Here is a 17176-nt window from a genome sequence, read left to right as displayed (position 1 = left end):
TTATTATGTGACTTACAGTATTCAGTGTTATCAATCATTCATTAATTGTTAATATATTAATGAACAGTTTAAAAAATATCCTTAAGTCTGTGCATTATAGAGTATATGTATTCAGTGTTCAGCGTATGAATACTAAAGTAAAGTGTTGCCACATTGGCGTAATGTTAAAATATATTAAGCACATTTTGTTTCGTGGAACAATAACAAATAAGACTTATTTACCTTTAAACTAACTTCCTGTTACAAGAACAAATACTTGTGTTTTGTGATGTTAAAGCTAATGAAGTTCTTGATGCCTATAGATTCTCAATGGAACCAACAGAAATGCTGTAAAGGCAGGACGGCTGCCTTACCACGGCCAATTCACCAGTAGGCATTTAGAAAATATAGTATAAATGACAGAAGCCATTTTGACTTCATGTTATACACTTATATTAAGAATGTTGAATGTATCCAACGGGCGTTCAGAATAATGTTCCTTTGATGTTGCATTTCTGTTATTTGGTTACAAAAATAGCCCAATAAAGCAAATTTGCTTTTACCTCAAATCACACAAATTGTTTCTTGCATTAGGGCCCAGTAAGATCATTTTCTTAATAAGCTGGGTAGGAAATGACAGCTCCTTTTCATTCTCACCCACTCCTGGCCTTTATTGTGCTAGCTTTCCTTCTCCTCTGTCTCCTCCTCCTCCTCCTCCTCCTCCTCCTCCTCCTCCTCCTCCTCCTCCTCCTCCCTTTATCCTTTACCTCCTCACACGCTGAAGAGACAAGAGGAAAGAGACAAGAAAAGAGGCATTAGAGCAAGAAGACAACGAGGAAAACATACAGAATGGCAGCGACATGACAGAAAATACAGAGAGATTAATAATGTGGAACTGTGGGATGGGAGGAAAAATAAGGAATGATACATAGATGTTGGAAACCTGAGAGAATGAGAATCCAACACATCCACCACCATCAATGTGTTAACATGCATTTACACCATTACAAACCTGCATTCATGTTGTTTCAAATATTGAATGAACAAAACTGAGACGACTTTGCCTTCGTCTTGTACCCCTCCTCGTCTCCTTTTCTCTTCTCCTCTTCTCTTCTCCTCTGCAGGCCAGCGGCAGGAGGCACATTTATTCTTCTCCTCCTCCGCCCTGCTTCTGCATCTTCTCAAAGACTTCCTCCTCTTCTCCTGTCTTGCATTTCTCTCCTCTACCTCCTCTCGTCTTTCTCGGTCTAACCTTCCAGTTTTTTTCATCCCCCTTTGTTTTTTTTACTCTTCATTTTCTCTCTAGCGCTGCATTCTCTTTTCTCTCCTCCTCCTCTTCCTTCCCTCCCACTGGGCGATCCGTTGCAGACATGCTTGTTCGGTGCTACAACCCATTTAGGGCCCTGCCGCCGTAGCCACCAGGTAATTGGAGCTGGAGCCAGGACCGACAGAGAGAACATGGGACAGGGGGGTCATAAAATGTGTGTGTGTGTGTGTGCGCGTGCATGTGTGTGTGTAAAAGTGAGACTAAAGGTAGTGACACAAACTAACCACGTGTGTGTTTGAGCATGTCAAGGCTGCCACGGTGCGCCAACGTGCTTTTCACACCAACTGCAGCGCTCAGGAGAAGGAAGTTAAATGGAAAGAGGCAGAAAGCGTCACACAGCTGCTACGGACTCGAGTCTGGGGGATAAGAAACCGCAGCAACAAGAATGTTCAAATCAAGACTGCTTGACAAACACCAGCTTGCAGATGGAGTCATTTTTGCACTGACTGTTTGACTGAAGTGTCATCAAAGATTAATTATCATTTGGACACCCCTTCCCTTATTATAGAACTGATATTTCACAACAACAATGTTCTCTTAATTATTATGTTTTTAAAATATTTTCAACTTGTGTAGATCAAAGTTTTTCCAATATTAGATAATTAAGACATTATGAAATAACAAGGATGTTAATACATACAGACAAAACGTATATTGTAAGCATGGAATATAATTAAAACATTTTAATATTAATTTAATTCATTCATCCTGTTTTCTCTTTGTTGCAGCATTGATAAACGGCAATAAAAAGTGATAATAGTAATTCCAGAAGGTTTTATTTCAAAATAGCGCCTCCTTGAATCACAGTCTTTTTCTGTCAATCGAGATCAAGAAAACAAGATAGGTCAGGTCACGTGATTGGCTGTTGTTTTGGTCTGGATTAGCAGACAGCCAATCAAATTTCATAATATTAAGGTGAGTTTAATTGGATTATTTCACAGTTTCATTGTCACATCATGAACTTTGTCTGTATTTATTCTCATGTTTGTTTATTTATCTAATACTGAATCCGTTTGGCCTCTATAATAATAATACTAATAATAAATAAGACATATTATTTGAACTATTATCTTGAGATCACGTACAAGTACATTTTCTAAAATGTTGTTTTCTTGTGATAATGCGATAATTATCATTAAAAGGAAGATTGTTTTCTCGCAGTAGTAAAATACCTCAAGAAAATAAAAGATACAAGTTTTTCCAGTACAACTTGACAACCTTTGGTTTTCTTGTGAAACAAAATAGTTACATTTGAAGGTTTTCCTCCACTTTGATGTTACAAATGAATATTTTTTTGGTTGAAGGATTTTTTTTTGTAAAGTCCCCTGGTTTATATACATCCATAAATATATATATATATATATATATATATATATATCCATGTTGGCTCTATACATTCTTTAGGTATAATCATTTGACACATATCATTTGGCACACTGTTTGTGCAATACATATGTGGTATTTTATATAAATCAATGCCAACAGACTTGAGCTGAGAGCAGCGGGAGTACTATGTTACAACAAATGTTAATGGAAACAAACTGCAACACAACGCGTGTCATTTATTAATACAGAGTTGAAAAATAAAGTGTTGCAAAGATGCAGTAGTGTTGTCACAGTGGCAGGTTTGGTAATTGATGGAAAGACTTTTAGCTCTAGTTAACTGAAAAACAAAGTGTCAGAGCTTAACACTTGGTGACTTAAAGAGGATCGGGACAAACTCTTTGGGAATCACTCACATAAACGTGAGTTACAATGTGTTACAGGTAAAAGTGTCACCAGGCGTATAGACATTAAAACAGAGCTGCAGTCGAGAAAGGCCGGCCATGAATAACCAACTCATAAGATCCGAAACTCAAAAACGTTGTACTGTGGCTGCATAGATATACATATAGTAATGACTACGACACTTCAAATTTGTTTAAAATCAGAAACGAATCAGGATTCAATGCTGCATTTACACCTGGGTTTGACCCAATCTACATCTGTGGAGCCAGATGTGAAATTGCATTTTTTTTTTTTTCCACAAATGACAGAAACTCTAATACATGACATACTTTCCTTTCAGATCCTTTCACTGAGACGTTCAAATTCCACAGAGGAGAAAAACATATTTTAACCACTCACAATACCACAACATAAAGACCAACAAAGATAAATTCGGTGACAACTCATCCAGACACCCCCCTCCCTTCTCCTTCCATTCTCCTCATCCACACCTTTTCCCCGTCTCCACCTCTCCCTCCCTCTTTTGCTCTCCTCCTCCCTCATCTCCTCTCTAATGCGTCCATCTTTCTCTCCCTATTCAGCGCAGTAGGGGGGAGCTGCATGAAGCTCATTAAGTAAAGACCTACAGAGCTCTGTGCTGTGTGTGTGTGTGTGTGTGTGTGTGTGTGTGTGTGTGTGTCTGTTGTGACTGTCTGGTTTCTCCTTACGCATTAGGAATTTATGACATATAACTCCTTAAATGATGTGTCTGCTGCAGGACGTTCAAACACATACAAGGTAATATCTATTACAAAGAGCTGATTAATGTTTCTGACATTTCAAAATAGTCCATTTCAGATTAATGAATGATAAAAAGTTGTTATAAGACAAATATGTATTTAAGTTTCTTTGGTGAAAGATTTAATTTTGATTTAATTTTGCTACAAAGCATCTGTTTCACACTTGTGCAATATAACCAGAATGTTCAGGGTTCAGATCGACAAATGCATCGTGTCTCAGCCTTGCTCAACCTTCACAACACAATGAAACATTTTTGGGCAATTCATTGCTTTGGCCAGTGTCTGCAAGTGAAATTTACAGGCAGATTTCCATGTAGTTCTACCTTTTATAGGATGTGTTCGATCCATGAAGGAATAAATCTTTACTGCTTTACTGACATCTCTTTATGTCCTGTGTTGCGACAAACAACCTTAATTGTAGAAACAAAAAACAAATGTTTATACTGGAAGATTCTAAGAAACCCCAGACTCTTTGACGTCCAACTCCACGCTTTTTAAAAATTCTTGCTTTCTCCAATATCTTGCAAAGCAACTATGGTACGGTTAAGGATAGAGAAAGATTGTGGTTATGAAGCATTCATGTTTGTGTTACATTATACTGTAGATGTTTTTATACTGTTGGGTAGTTTAACCTTCGACATTATATTATTGTTTACGGTGGTTTGTGAGAACCACGTAGCTCTAAAAAGTCAACTTTTCATAAGCTCAGAAAAACAGCCTGGTTGCTTTGTGGCGACGCATTTTCCAGTAGATCCAAGACGCTTTAAAAAAAAAGTTTATCGAGCTTAAGAAGAAGTCATCCTTCAGTTCTTCAGTTTCTCGGGGGGAAAAAAAAAATTGGTGGATTTGTCTAATTTGGAGACACATGGTTTTCACTGGACAGGAAGGTTATGAACTGTAATCTGAAAAGTAACTAAAGTTGTCAGAAATATTTCTTAAGTATAAAGTAGCGGGAAATAGAAATACTCAAGTTCAGGAAAAGTACCTCAAATTTGTAGTTCAGTACAACATTCCACCACTGAAACTCAGTTTCAGATCCTAAGTATTTTTTTCATCTAAGTATTAGATGAAATAGTCATGACTTAATAAGCAACATTCTAAAGTTAGGGGGAAACAACTTTATCAAGAGTTCAAGAGACGACGGCCCGAGACAACAGAAAACAAGCCCTCAACTGTCAGCAGACTGATTCAAGCGTTGCTCATGTCTGATTGGTGCATTACGTGACATCAGTCTTGAACCAAACTGTTCTAACTTGAGCAGAAAACAGTGTCTTCTTGCTTCTGTCTTTTATGGTTGGGAAAGATCATGGTTATGGTCATTAAAAAGGACAAATGCACCCAGATCTCCACACCTTTAAGACCCGCTTTTCTACATAAAGGGCACACTACTTCCTGTGTTTGCCTGATATGCATTTAAACAGTGGGGTGATCACTTTGGTATATTTACATATATTTACAAACACAAATATGGGATACTCCAAAAACGGAACAATAACGCGGAGAATACTGCGCATGTACAGAGTACACAATTCAAACTTAGTAAATGGGCCCGTGCTTGTCCGTTGTCCCTAATTTAACAACTGGTAGCGGGTAAATGTTTACTCATGAACATTATAAAGATAATGCATATTACACTTGGGGCTGATACAATATCAGATTTTGACTACACGAATATTGTGACTAAAAGAAGTTAACATGATATCAATATTTTGATTTATCAATATATCTAAATACCACAACTATTGTCAATAGGGACATACATATGAACAATCGACCTCATAAACAATGACACGGCCAAGGATTAAATGCTGGTACAACAATTAAGCAGAGCAATATCAAACTTTGGGAGCATTAACATCAAGTTTACCACCACTTCAAAATGATATGTATAGTATAGTTGTAGCTAACAAAAACAAACTGCAGTGGAGAAAAAGCCGATAATTTAATTTTCAACAGATGCCTGTGAAAATATAGAAGAAAATAAAAAACCACAACATCCTTTAGCACTGGGAACAACAAACGACTGTGTGTAATGTGCTATCTGCAACTGAAGGGCAGTTAGACGTCTGCAGCCAACATGAGCAAGTACAGCATCTGTCCATTCACATAGTCTCATTTAATTAATCCCGCTTTCTCATATGAGGGTCTCGGTGTTTATGTATGAGTGGGTCTTTGCTGTACTGCGTGTGTTCGTCTGTGTGCCCATCATTTTTCCTGTGTGTGTGTGTAGCAGCTTGTGGTGGGGGAGGGTGCAGGTGAGAAGCTAAGCTGACAGAGATGGACCACTTCACTTACCTGAGAGGACGGTTCCATCGTTAATGATGTTACGCACATCCGGGGGGCCAGTCACACACACACACACACACACACACACACACGGTACATGCTCAGCAACACTGCAGATGGCAGACAAATAAAGACAAATATATGCACACACTCATGACACCAAGATTAAGGTCTGTTATTTATAACTTAAAGCGACAAGGACCGCTCCACATCAGAGGGCTGATTTACACTGTAATCACACCTACATTAGAGACACCTACACGAATGGCCATGCCCACAGCTACCATCTGTGCATATATGAGGAACAGAGAGAGGGTTGTTAACATTTTGTATGTTAATGTGATAGCACGTATGTTTGTTAACCATCTAATGCAGGAGTCTGAAAGGCCTCGGGACAGTTTTTCCCCCCTTCACCATTAGATGGCGGGCCAGAATATAATTAATAGCTAATTTAAGCAATTGGTAAAACGGGAATTTACGACAGACTTTTACAGATTGTCTTGTTGCAACTGCTCAGTCAGCTGCTCCACCTTGTGGTCAAAGCGTGCGGGACAGTCATAACCAAAAAGTTGTGCGCCGGTGTGGTCTTAAATATACCAGACTTCCGAACATGTTTGAATTGGAAAAATTAAAAAATTAAAAATTTAAAAAAAGCTGGTAGATCCGAATCCCGCATTTGTCAAATTTAAAATAGTGTTGTGTGGCCCGTACTGTAGGGCTGCAGCCTACTCAAGAGTTCGAAGCTTCATTCATAACGTAACATTGAAATTATTAATTATAATTAACCTGCTATAAATAACTTACAGAAGTACTGTGTGCCATAGTCCACCTTCTCTTCCCCTCTCTCTGTGTCTCTCTGTCTCTCTCTGTCTCTCTCTGTCTCTTAAAGAAGAACGCCTTTCAAGTCTTCCAACCACTCAGAGCGCCTTACACTATATGTCAACATTAACCCATTTATACACATACTCACACACTAATGGCAGAGGCTGCCATACAAGGTTCCAACCTCGCATCACATTCCAATCATTCACACAATGCTGCCTTTGGAAGGGATTCAGTATATAACAAGTGGACGTAGTCACCATGACATCACCCTTTGGTTTGTGGACCGCTGTTTCGAAGCCTCAGTTTATGCATTTTGACCGTCGCCATCTTGTTTTTTTTCCAACCAGAAGAGACATGATTGGTTGGAGCTGAAAAAGTGGCAGATTACACCGAGACGCGTCACCCGCATAACCGTTGTTTTCCTGTGGTACGCCTGGCGTGCGCTCCTCTCTCAGTCGCGCATATAAATTAAAACATTGTCAAATTTTCTGCACCAGGCGTGGGGTCTCACCGCTCGTCAATGTCACAACTGACCGAGGCAGCCAATCAAATCAAGCAAGAGGCGGGCTTTATTACTGACTTCCTGTTTATATGCCGGTAGATGTGGTTGGAATGGACATGGATATGAGTGATAGTCAATTACGATGAACTATATAATTTCCCCCTCATCCTCATTCAACAATAGAGAAACAGCAAGAGCTCGATGTCTCTTCATTGAATCATTTTCCCCCCGTTGTTTACATTTGATCGCTTGGTTGTGCACGCACCCCGTTTTGCCCGACTAGCTTTGCCAAGTGGCGTTTTTGAAGCGTCCGCGCCCAAAAATTTTACAATGAACTTTTATGAACTGAAAACAAACTGTGGAAGGGTTAAAGCTGTAAGACTCAAACACGGACAACTCCCGGACCAGACAACGCCGTGGTAGCGACCTGTTAATCACAAGGTATTATTTACTCTAAATGGGATCACAATTTACTAAATGAACATCATGCTGTATTGAAGAGGACTTGAAACTAGAAAAAGGTAACTAACTAGTTAATCTGTTATAGCAGGTTAGGTCTGCAGCACAATTTACCGCGGCCATTTACCTCGATAAGAAGTGAACCACCGTCGTAGGACTGAAATCCCAGGGTTAAACCTGAAGTAACCTTGCTAACCCCAAATCCTGCTTTGTAGTAGGCCTCAGGAAGCGCGTGTGCTATCTTAACCTCTGACCCCGTGAATGGAAAGCGGCCTCTCTCCTTGCTGCCTCCGACCCAAATGCTGCCTCGCCTGTTTTGTTACTCCGTCTTTTCTCCGCTTCCTGTTTCATCTCACCATTTCACGCCTCGCCCTTCTGCGCTTTGATCTGCTCCCGTTCCCGCATTTCTTTTCATCCCCCACAATGTTCTAACGTTCAGCTCCCGTCATTACTTTCTCTGTTTGTTTAACTTTATTTTTTTCCCGTTCACCTCCACCTCTCTCTCTCTCTCTCTCTCTCTCTCTCTCTCCTGCCTCCGCCACATTGTTTCCATCACCTGTACTCTTTCTCCTCTTCACACGAACCCATCAGTGTGTTCATACCCCTCCTTCTCAATTTTTTCTTTTCTTTCCGCTCCTCCTCCTCCTCCTCCTCCTCCTCCATAGCCATATCCCCCTGTTCCTCACGGATTTCATGTTTTCAAAGTCAAATAGCAGTCGCTGGCATGCCAAATAGGACCACGCGGGTTGCCATCTCACTTCAAATAAAGACGAAATAAAAGACAGCCTGAGATGCAAACAAGAGAGAGAGAGGGGCAATACAAACAGGATATCAAATTGATCTCTCTCCTCCTGTACCTGCCTCCCTACAGTGGGAGACCAGGTGCTGGAGTGGGGAGGTGCTTTAATTGTGTGGTGGGGAGAGATGAGAGGGGAATTGGAGATGGGAGGGTGTGTTTCTGCGTGTGCTTGCGTCTGTGTGTGTGCGTGTGTGTGCGTGTACTTTTGAGAGTCGGCAGCGGCAGATAATTGGAGAGGCACACCTGGACACTGGTCACCTCTCAACTCTGCCCCTCTGCCCTTCAAACCGGCACTATCACTCTGGGCGCATGCTATGTGTGTGTCTGTGTGTGTGTGTGTGTGTGTGGTGAACTCTCATTGCCCATCCAACCCGGGACTGCATGTGAGTGCGGGTAACAGCAGGCTACTGTATGTGTACGCCCATTTATATTGACTGCCCATCTCCAGTCAGTGTGTGTGTGTGTGTGGGCAAGTGTGTGTGCTTCTGGTTTACTGTGTCTGACGGACCCTCTTCAGGAAGTGTGTGCGTGAGATGGTGGTGGGGAGAGAGCAATAGGTCATTCAGCTGTGCTATAAAAGATTCAGGACTGACTGATGACCTCGGCCAACTAAAAAGCTCTCACTTTTTCAAACAGTCTTCTTCGGAAGACTCTCTTTTTTTTTCATTTAACCTTTGCTTTGACAAAGAAAACACATTAAAAATTCTCTTTCACCACCGCACCCTGGATAGAGTCGAGCCATCAGTGCAGTGCAAAAAGCTCTGCATCGATGGGCGTGCATTTTGGGCTGATCTCGACAATGTGAAATCTCTCCGTAACAAACCAAAACGACCAGATGAAAAGTTACCAATCTCGTCATTGTGGAGGTCAGAATACTGGAGCTGGACACAGTACTGGAGTGTTTTCTTTGATAATAAACACAAGTTCTGACTTCTGCTTTCCATCGTCAATCATTTAAGTGCAACTTTGTCGTACGAATATCACAGGGATCATTTAATGGTTTTAACTTTTAAAAAATAAATAGGAATAGCTCTCCATTGTGGGAAATGCTTTTGAACAGACAGTTGACGAGATTGATACCTACCATTGTCTTCTCGTCACATTATCTGTTTCTCGTATGCGTCTGCACTGTCATCTGTCTAATAAAGGATAAATTGCAAAAAGAAAATTGAATAAAAGACACAACTTGTCACTTTGGTTTTTGTACAAATGAAACCCCAGAGATAACGTGTTAAATAATGAGCTTCAGAGGTACTGGTAGATTTGTTTGACAATTGTACGGGGCCAGGCGTATAGCTAAGCGCCTGCTGGCTCAGCGATACTGGCATCCTGGAGAGACCATGCTGACTAGTGACAAACATGTCGTTAATGATCTGTTCAATGGACAAAATAGTTTTCAAGTAGAGAACATGACAAGTACTGTATATAGGTAGACAACGTTTTTTCTTCTTCTATTGATTCTGTCTTGGTCTTGGTTTAGTTTGTTTCCTGTTGTATTTGAATTTCCCTGCTTCTTGTGTCCAGTGTTCACTTCACTTCCCGCCTTTGTAATTGTCTGCCCTGCCCCTGGTTGAATCCTCCTGTGTCTAATCACCTGCACCTCCTCAGTGTATTTAAACCCTGTGTTCCCATGTCTCTGTGTTGGTTTGTCTGCTATGTTCCCTGCTATGTTTCCACTAATCTTGCTTGTGCATATGTTCAATTTACCTGTTCCTGTTTCATGTTGTTTTGCCTCTTGGATTTTTTTAGTTACTCATTTTTGGAAGTTTTGTTTGTTTTGGACATTTCTTTATTAAAATCACTGTTATTTGTCCTTCTCCTCCCCGTGTCTCTCTGCATTTGGGTCCATCCCCTGTTGCACTTTTGCCCCCCACATGACAGATTCAGCTCAATGAGGCTTTATATTCCCATAGTTAAACTTGAGAGCTCACAGAGACACTAAGGGCATGGATCCATCATTGTAGATAGAAGTGCACAACATAAATACAGTAGGAGGTTAGTGTGATTGTAGCCTGGTTCCAGTCAATCATTGCTCAAATCTCAGAAAAAGTTGACCAATCAGATATTAATAGAGAGGGTTAGGATGTAAAAAATCAATATGGCGTTAAACCGCCCCCACAGCGTCCGTGTCAACTAAAAAATATGCAAACCTTTGCTTTGAATTACAAATACATAATCGTCATCTTCAGTCTTTACATTGAAGAAATTTAATTATTTTTCAATTTCAGCTATTCTTTGTGAGTTGAATTCAAACTAGAGGCAGTGTGGGATGTGTTTTAAGCAACACAGTCATTACAGTCCTGCAATGACTTCATCTCTATCTTCACTCCCATCCTGCCTTTGTGTCTTCTAATCCTGTAGTGTGTGCCCCTAGCTTTAACCTTATTACCCTGCACACCCGGGGGACATGTAATGAAACGGTTCCCTCATTCAGGAGGTCAATTTGCTCGCCTTCCTTTATGAAGTCTAAAGTCTCCTTCATCCCATCGGCATACCTGCCTGTCTGATTCTCTATTCCTTTAATTAGTCCATGTACTTGTGTGTATGTGCGAGAGAGTAATAGAGAGAGCGAATTCCTGTCTCGCGCTGCCTTCATTGATTTTAGGTTTGATCTATCAGTAGCAATATTCCTCCTTTCTGCTAAAAAATAAAAAACAACAACAACCTTGCCTTGATGGTTTGACTGTTTGCCTGTTCACAGACAGATTGCTGCTCTGGTTTTCTGCCTCTCAAACAGGAAAATGAAGCGTTACCAATTACAGAAGACACACACAGAGCATCGCAGGCCCCGAGCTGTCATCGGATTCAATCCAACTGTCAAGGAATCAAAACATATCAAATGCAGGAACACAAAGCAATGCGAAAAAAAGCCTGTTCGCTTGGCAACGAGAAAAAAAGTGTTCCTCAGCACCCTTCTATGAAATCACTATTGCAATCTGTTACATCACAATACACTTTTTTTCCCTTCAGATAACCCATCAGTCAATCAGTGATTAAATAAATGAATGGCATCCAGTGTATTCACTCTAGAAATGTGGTTATCTGAAATGTCATCTGAAGTTTTTCATTGATGAACGAATAAGTCTGTCTTCACAAAGCACCAACACCTGTCTTCTGCTGTCTGATGATCACAGCAGCAATACCACCATAAGGAAACATGAAGAAACCTTTGGAGAGGTACAGGGTTAAAATAGGTGCTAGCTCACATTTGTAATTTTAGATGAAAGCAACAATGAATGCATTCTCTTTAAGTGCTCCAATATATCACAACAATGCAGACTTTATTAGAAATATTAATGTTTATGCAAAATACAATTTTAAATTGTTAAATTGAAGTAAAAACAAGATTAAAGTCCAGAGATACACTCGTTTAGCCTGTAATTAGGTGCAAAATGCTAATGTCAACATTTATGTCAGAATTGTCACCAATGTGCTCACAGTTCACACAATTCTAACAATAATGATGTTTAGCAGTTGGTTTAGCGTGTTAGCATGATAACATTAATTAGCATAGAAGAGAGAGAGAGAGAGAACATGCTGAAGCTGATTGGAGTGCCACTAGTTTTGCAACGTATCTGTCATTTGATGGACAAATTGAAATTTCGACTATTGGTGCAAGAGGAAGAGTTTGTGGACCACCAAAGTTATTTCAATTCACACCCCAGTGTCCCCCTCTCTCACCCCATATTGTGTACCGTTACGCACAGATAACGTCCCATTTTGCTTTGAGGAATGCAGTATGACACCACAGATGTTCACTGATGCAGTTGACAGTACAGTAGTAGTAGTATAGTAATGTAACTGTACATATACTTACTCAAGAAGTGCATTCGTTTTTTAATAGTTTGAAATCTGTTAAACCTGTTTCCAGTCCTCCATCTGTTTCCTCGCTTGTGATACTTAGGAGCACTTTTTGAGAGGTGTCATTTAAAAGTAATTAATGAAACATAATCATTATCTAACGTCAACTTCCTTTTCTTTTGATGGACAAAAGCACAGAAACACAAGAAGCAACAGAAACCTCTACTCCATGAAGCCTAATTGCCTTTTCTCTTCCTCAGCGGACCCAACCAACTCTGCAGGAATTAGGGTAAAAAAACGAAACAACGCCTTGCATTGTGGTGATACAACACGAACGCTTAAAAGTGAAGTTTCATGACAAGTGCGTTGATTGGTTAGGTCAATATGCCAACGAATGAAAATCACGGTCTTAATCACCGGAGCATCAATGAGACATCTAATCAATGCAGAGGGGGAGGAGTTTGGGTAAAGAACAAATTAGCTTTTAATGATGCTACAGAGCCCTCAGAGAGTGTGAGGGAGGAAATTACAATAATCAAACACCTGTTCTTTTTGACGTCCAATTATGTTGCCTTCATCTGTCTCCCTCTCCGTCTCCACCTGTATCCTCTTCCTTTCTTTTTAATCTCTCTTAGATGTTTCTTTCCTCCTCTCTTTTTGTCCTTCTTCCTCCTATTCCGTGTCTTGTCCTCTTTGTGTGAAGAACAAAGGAGGACATTGTCTGGCGGTTGATGGAGAGGGCTGCTGAGGGTCAGCGTGATATTTGGATGTGATATTTCCATTGCCGGCCTAAATGTCTGGTGTCAACCAATTTATTGCCCGGTAACCAGAGAGAGAAGGATTCAGCGATACACACAGGCTACAAAGAATGGGACTTGAAGGAGGATGAAAGAGGGGAGAAAAGGAGATTTATTTTCCCGAAGTAAGGTTTATATTCAGATATATTCATTCTCCAGAAGCAATCCCAATAGAAACACTGCAATATATTCAGACACATGTGACGCCACCCACCAAAGAAAATAATTGCTGCTCCTGGAATGACTGCTCACTAATATTTTTTAAAACAGTCCAACTAAGTACAACTGTCGTTGTCAGACAGTTGCAGACAAAAGCAGGCTTCTCATTTCTAGCCGGCGACAGACAATTTTGCCGGCTGTAATAACAACAGCAGCTAGCCAGCTAGCTAATTGAGCTAATGTTAGCTCCATGGGTTGATTGAAAACACTGACTGACTTTTTAATGTCTCCCTCGGACTTCTTTTGTGTAGCTGCAAAGCTTAATACTCAAACTGTATGTTTTTTATTTTAACATTACAAAAAGAAAATGTTTGATGAGGAGGTAGCAGGAAAAGTTCAATGACTTATTGTTGAAAATGGCTGACAACTTGAGAGTCCAAGAGAAGGCGGGTGACAGGTAGCAGAGAGTACAACACTAAACATTAGAAAAATGAAACTGAAACTCTAAACACAAGGCACGAAGAACAATGCCAAACTGGCGCAAGGAGAAGCACAGAGACTAAATACACAAGGAAAGGAGGGCGATAACGACAATCACACAAGGCAGGAAGTGAAGTTCTCTGCAACGAAGGAGGTGGAGAGTATCAAAATAAAACAGGAAACGCTCAACGGAAATGAATAAAAAACATGAAGAGAAGACCCAAAACACAGACCGCAACATTTCATAGCTGCTGCCGACAGACAGCTGCTGTGAGTACAGAGGCGGACAAATTGAGGTCGGCGTCAGTGAAGACGGAAAGACACAAACGTTTCTCTAACGCACATCACATGATGCTCATGTCTAGCTTTTAATTCCCAGTTACACAGTGAATGTGGCGAACGCCAATTTTTTTTCTAACCTAGTCAGTTAATTGGAAATAACACTGAGTTACTCAAGAGTAGATAAACTCAGTGTTTGGGTTTTGTTTCATCATGGGGACGCATGTTATGCACCAATTTATGCTTTAAATGTCTTTATTAATGGAAAGGAAAATACAATATTCAGGTTCCTGGTGACAATTCAGAACATAAAAATGAAAATAGAACATAGTGCACTAAGGCTCTCAGGCATTCTGTACTGCGTTCACATTTTAATTCTGCCATAATATTTTAAGAAAATAGTTATATTGCAATACTAAATACCCTGTCGTGGCATAGCAGGTCATATACAAATATTTGTATCAATACATTTGAGGGGGGGAGGGGGGGATTTCAGGCATATTTGAGTATTGAAGGGCGTAATCAGGTCTTGGTTTAATCTATTTATTACACTTTCGCTCTTGTGTTTTTGGTTTTGGAAATGGATCTCTCTAAGAGCCTTCACATGTAGAGAAATCCAAAGCTTGAGAGGCCTTCCATGCCTTATAAAGCGGAATTGTTGATCAGGGGAGGGGCTTAGCAAATGGTCAGTTCATTAAGTTAGATTTTACAAATGAAAAGAACCGTCAGCTTCAACCATTCAATACAGTACTGTTGTGTGTTAAAATAACTTCCATACTTATGTAGATTGTGGCCCATTTCAAATACACCCCAAGACTTTAATATGGCATTTATGGATCTTAGACCATTCAGCATCCAAGGTTACTTTTCCTCTCAGTGTGACTGTTATCGTCCTGCCAGAGCACAGTACCAGGCAGGTGTGGGTGCTCCCACATTTGATTTTTTGTAAATATAATATGTACTGCGGTCATTGTGAAACAGTTGAAACTTTAATAGTGGATTAAAAGTCTGACTGCATCCTGAATGTGATCGTATTGGGATCCTCTTGCTGCTGCTGTTCTATCAACAGTTAGGCTTTGTTGGATGGGTCGTGTTTTCTTTGTAATGTGTTGTGTTGCCTTTCATTGTTCAATAAACAAAATGACACCCATCATTTTCCTCCTGTTTAATCTGACATGACAGGCTGTGATCCGTGGCAGCAGCAGAAATCCGATCTCTGTGCTCCCGTGACGCAGCCCCCCAGCACATGTTAGAGAGGGAGTGACTGCACAGAGAAGAGGCAGATTACATTTGATTAGATGACACAGCAGTGGAACAAAGAAATCCGATTGAAACTTGATCTACTGGCGAGAACATTGAGTACACTTTACATGTGTATTCTCTAGGAAACATACAGTAGTTCACAGAGAGCGAACTTGCATTTAGTGTTGGTTTTGGACTGTGTGCTATTTGGTCAAAACGGTAATCACCAAAAAGAACAAATTGAAATTGTATTTATTTTCGTGCAGTAATAGCACCCTCCCATATTTGGGTCCTCCAGGCAGCGTGATGTTTTAGTACTCATAACAATCTCCTTTGTTGGTGATTTGATTAGAGCAATATCTGTGAGGGCCGACGCAAAACATTGTTCATTATATCACTTAAATTCCAAAGCACACACAGGCAATAAACCAGCTGGGTGGTAAACGTTGTTAGCCGAAGTTTGTCCTATCCCTGATCTAAATTATGCCAACATTACTCTGTTACTCAGACCGCCGCTCCGTATCGTTATTTGAATCACAGGGTAAAGTGCGAAGTGCTGAGGCAACAGGACTACTCATTGCAGTCAGGTGGCAACCTGAAAAGTGAAGCCAATGTGAAAGTGTCTTAAACTTGCATTGTCTCTACTGACCACCAGGGGGTGACTCCTCTGATTTCAAAAAGAAGTCAGATTGTAAAGTCTATACTCTATACTATAGTCTACTTCTCCCTTCAGTAAATGTTGTAAACATGAGTGTATGGTCTCAACCAGTACTTTCAAGTCTTCTTCATACAACTAAATCTGCCCAGACTCTCAGCCTTACTATGAATAGATTTCGTGGTCTGATCGGTCGGTCCTCCGACGGATCTCAGGTGGCGCAGCTGCGTGCGTTGCGCAATAAATTAATTCGACTCGTAACCAGCATGAATCGACTTGAGGAGAAATGGAAGTTGTCCTCTTTCTCTGAAGAATCCGTTTCTCCACTTCTGTAGGAAAATTGTCCGCTTCCTCTTCCAGGATGCGAACAAAAACAAAACAAACAAACAGTCCAGTAGATTTGTCCAGCGAATATAACACTGTTTAATAGGATTTTTTAAATAGGATTCCTTTTCCAACGTGAGTCGGACTGGAATGGCATAGAGGTGGGGGTGAAAAACAGTTTTGTGGAAACAAGGGCTGAGCCGCAGGGGGTCCTGGGGTGTCTGTGGGCCTCGGCCAATGGGATCGCAGTGTTGCGTTTGGGTGACGATTTCACAGGTGAGTGTGAAATCGTTTCTGGTGGGTGTTTGGATGCCCCCTACCCAAATCAGGATGGGCCTTGCCTGCAGAATCGGCAGGCCCAGATTCCTTTGTTTCAAAGCAAATGGCGAAGCCAAGCACATGGCCCCAACATAAGTTAGCATCACAGCTCTTGACATTACCCAACACATCTACATTGTGGGTTGTTCCTTTTGCACGCTCACACATTGTAGACAAACACGCAGTGGTAACAGAAAAGGGAGGTACATTTAAATGTTGCCATCACGCATCAAGCTAGTGAAAATAATGCCTGCTTTTGCCTGAATTGGTGATTTCTGGGATTGAAGAGGGTTGCAGTTTACATCCATGAATGTCCAAATTATCATCACTTCGAAATTGCATATGGACTCTTCAGTTATGGCCCAACATGTGTTTTGTGAGGTCACCAAATTCTTATCTCTTCATCCTTGACTCCAAGTGGACGCTTGTGCCAAATT

The sequence above is a fragment of the Anarhichas minor genome, unplaced genomic scaffold (genome assembly GCF_050575085.1).
Source record: "Anarhichas minor isolate MPS153535 unplaced genomic scaffold, ASM5057508v1 ptg000090l, whole genome shotgun sequence".
Classification (NCBI taxonomy): Eukaryota; Metazoa; Chordata; class Actinopteri; order Perciformes; family Anarhichadidae; genus Anarhichas; species Anarhichas minor.
This window is presented reverse-complemented; position numbering follows the sequence as displayed.